The sequence below is a fragment of the Taudactylus pleione genome, unplaced genomic scaffold (genome assembly GCF_031769625.1).
Source record: "Taudactylus pleione unplaced genomic scaffold, aTauple2 ptg000967l, whole genome shotgun sequence".
Lineage (NCBI taxonomy): Eukaryota > Metazoa > Chordata > Amphibia > Anura > Myobatrachidae > Taudactylus > Taudactylus pleione.
The window spans coordinates 6,147,501-6,150,000 of NW_028285368.1; the positions used below are offsets into that span (position 1 = coordinate 6,147,501).

The 2,500-nt window shown below is 37.4% G+C and overlaps 9 pseudogenes; all 9 read left to right on the top strand.

Moving 5' to 3' along the window:
- LOC148457607 (5S ribosomal RNA) overlaps window positions 1-58 on the top strand; it is a 119-nt pseudogene extending 61 nt beyond the window's left edge.
- Window positions 59-173: 115 nt separating this feature from the next.
- On the top strand, window positions 174-292 carry LOC148457608 (5S ribosomal RNA; annotated as a pseudogene).
- Window positions 293-643: 351 nt separating this feature from the next.
- LOC148457609 (5S ribosomal RNA) lies at window positions 644-762 on the top strand (annotated as a pseudogene).
- A 116-nt stretch (window positions 763-878) lies between these two features.
- On the top strand, window positions 879-997 carry LOC148457610 (5S ribosomal RNA; annotated as a pseudogene).
- A 116-nt stretch (window positions 998-1,113) lies between these two features.
- On the top strand, window positions 1,114-1,232 carry LOC148457611 (5S ribosomal RNA; annotated as a pseudogene).
- Window positions 1,233-1,348: 116 nt separating this feature from the next.
- On the top strand, window positions 1,349-1,467 carry LOC148457612 (5S ribosomal RNA; annotated as a pseudogene).
- Window positions 1,468-1,817: 350 nt separating this feature from the next.
- LOC148457613 (5S ribosomal RNA) lies at window positions 1,818-1,936 on the top strand (annotated as a pseudogene).
- Window positions 1,937-2,051: 115 nt separating this feature from the next.
- LOC148457614 (5S ribosomal RNA) lies at window positions 2,052-2,170 on the top strand (annotated as a pseudogene).
- A 115-nt stretch (window positions 2,171-2,285) lies between these two features.
- Window positions 2,286-2,404, top strand: LOC148457615 (5S ribosomal RNA; annotated as a pseudogene).
- The last annotated feature ends 96 nt before the right edge of the window (window positions 2,405-2,500 follow it).

The window sequence follows — 2,500 nt, forward strand, 5'->3', positions numbered from 1 at the left end:
TTGGGCCTGGTTAGTACTTGGTTGGGAGACCACCTGGGAATGCCAGGAGATGTAGGTAATTTTATACTGCCATAACATTCTTTTCTGTTACATTTTACATTTACATTTTAAACTTAGCAATGAATTTACTTGAGTTAAGAAGTAAAAGAGGTCTAAAGTTAAAGCTTTTGAGCACCTACAGCCAAACCACACTAGACATGCCCAATCTCGTCTGATCTTGGAAGCTATGCAGTGTTGGGGCTGGTTAGTACTTTGATGGGAGACCACCTGGGAATACCAGGTGCTGTAGGTCATTTTATACTGCCATAACATTCTTTTCTATTACATTTTACATTTAATTTTTTCAACTTATCAATGAATTTCCTTGAGTTAAGAAGTAATAGAGGTCTAAAGTTAATGCTTTTGAGCACCTACAGCCAATCTACACTGGACATGAACAATCTCATTTGATCTGGGTAGCTATGCAGTGTTGGGCCTGGTCAGTATTTGGATGGGAGACCACCTGGGAAAACCAGGTGCAGTAGGTAGTTTTATACTGCCATAACATTCTTTTCTATTACATTTTACATTTAATTTTTTCAACTTATTAATGAATTTACTTGAGTTAAGAAGTAATAGAGGTCTAAAGTTAATGTTTTTGAGCACCTACAGCCAAACCACCCTGGACATGCCCAATCTCGTCTGATCTTGGAAGCTATGCAGTGTTGGGCCTGGTTAGTACTTGGATGTGAGTCCACCTGGGAATACCAGGTGCTGTAGGTAATTTTATGCAGCCATAACATTCTTTTCTATTACATTTTACATTTAATTTTTTCAACTAATCAATGAATTTACTTAAGTTAAGACGTAAAAGAAGTCTAAAGTTAATGGTTTTGAGTGCCTACAGCCAAACCACACTGGACATGCCCAATCTTGTCTGATCTTCGAAGCTATGCAGTGTTGGGCCTGGTTAGTACTTGGATGGGAGACCACCTGGGAATACCAGGTGCTGTAGGTCATTTTATACTGCCATAACATTCTTTTCTATTACATTTTACATTTAATTTTTTCAACTTATCAATGAATTTACTTGAGTTAAGAAGTAATAGAGGTCTAAAGTTAATGCTTTTGACCACCGACAGCCAATCTACACTGGACATGCCCAATCTCATTTGATCTTGGTAGCTATGCAGTGTTGGGCCTGGTCAGTACTTTGATGGGAGACCACCTGGGAAAACCAGGTGCAGTAGGTAGTTTTATACTGCCATAACATTCTTTTCTATTACATTTTACATTTAATTTTTTCAACTTATCAATGAATTTACTTGAGTTAAGAAGTAATAGAGGTCTAAAGTTAATGTTTTTGAGCACCTACTGCCAAACCACCCTGGACATGCCCAATCTCGTCTGATCTTGGAAGCTATGCAGTGTTGGGCCTGGTTAGTACTTGGATGAAAGTCCACCTGGGAATACCAGGTGCTGTAGGTAATTTTATGCAGCCATAGCTTTCTTTTCTATTACATTTTACATTACATTTTTTCAACTTATCAATGAATTTACTTGAGTTAAGAAGAAAAAGAGGTCTAAAGTTAATATTTTTGAGCGCATACAGGCAAAGCACTCTGGACATGGCCAATGTCATCTGATCTTGGAAGCTATGCAGTGTTGGGCATGGTTAGTACTTGGATGGGAAACCACCTGGGAATACCAAGTGCTGTAGGTACTTTTATACTGCCATAACATTTTTTCTATTACATTTTACATTTAATTTTTTCAACTTATCAATGAATTTACTTGAGTTAAGAAGTAATAGAGGTCTAAAGTTAAACATTTTGCGCACCTACAGCCAAACCACACTGGACATGCCAAATCTCGTCTGATCTTGGAAGCTAAGCATTGTTGGGCCTGGTTAGTACTTGGATGGGAGACCACCTGGGAATACCAGATGCTGTAGGTAATTTTATACAGCCAAAACATTCTTTTCTATTATATTTTACATTAAATTTTTTCAACTTATCAATGAATTTACTTGAGTTAAGATTAAAAGAGGTCTAAAGTTAATGTTTTTGAGCACCTACAGCCAAATCACACTGGACATGCACAATCTCATCTGATCTTGGAAGTTATGCAGTGTTGGGCCTGGTTAGTACTTGGTTGGGAGACCACCTGGGAATACCAGGAGATGTAGGTAATTTTATACTGCCATAACATTCTTTTCTGTTACATTTTACATTTCATTTTTAAACTTAGCAATGAATTTACTTGAGTTAAGAAGTAAAAGAGGTCTAAAGTTAAAGCTTTTGAGCACCTACAGCCAAACCACACTGGACATGCCCAATCTCATCTGATCTTGGAAGCTATGCAGTGTTGGGGCTGGTTAGTACTTTGATGAGAGACCACTTGGGAGTACCAGGTGCTGTAGGTCATTTTATACTGCCATAACATTCTTTTCTATTACATTTTACATTTAATTTTTTCAACTTATCAATGAATTTCCTTGAGTTAAGAAGTAATAGAGGTC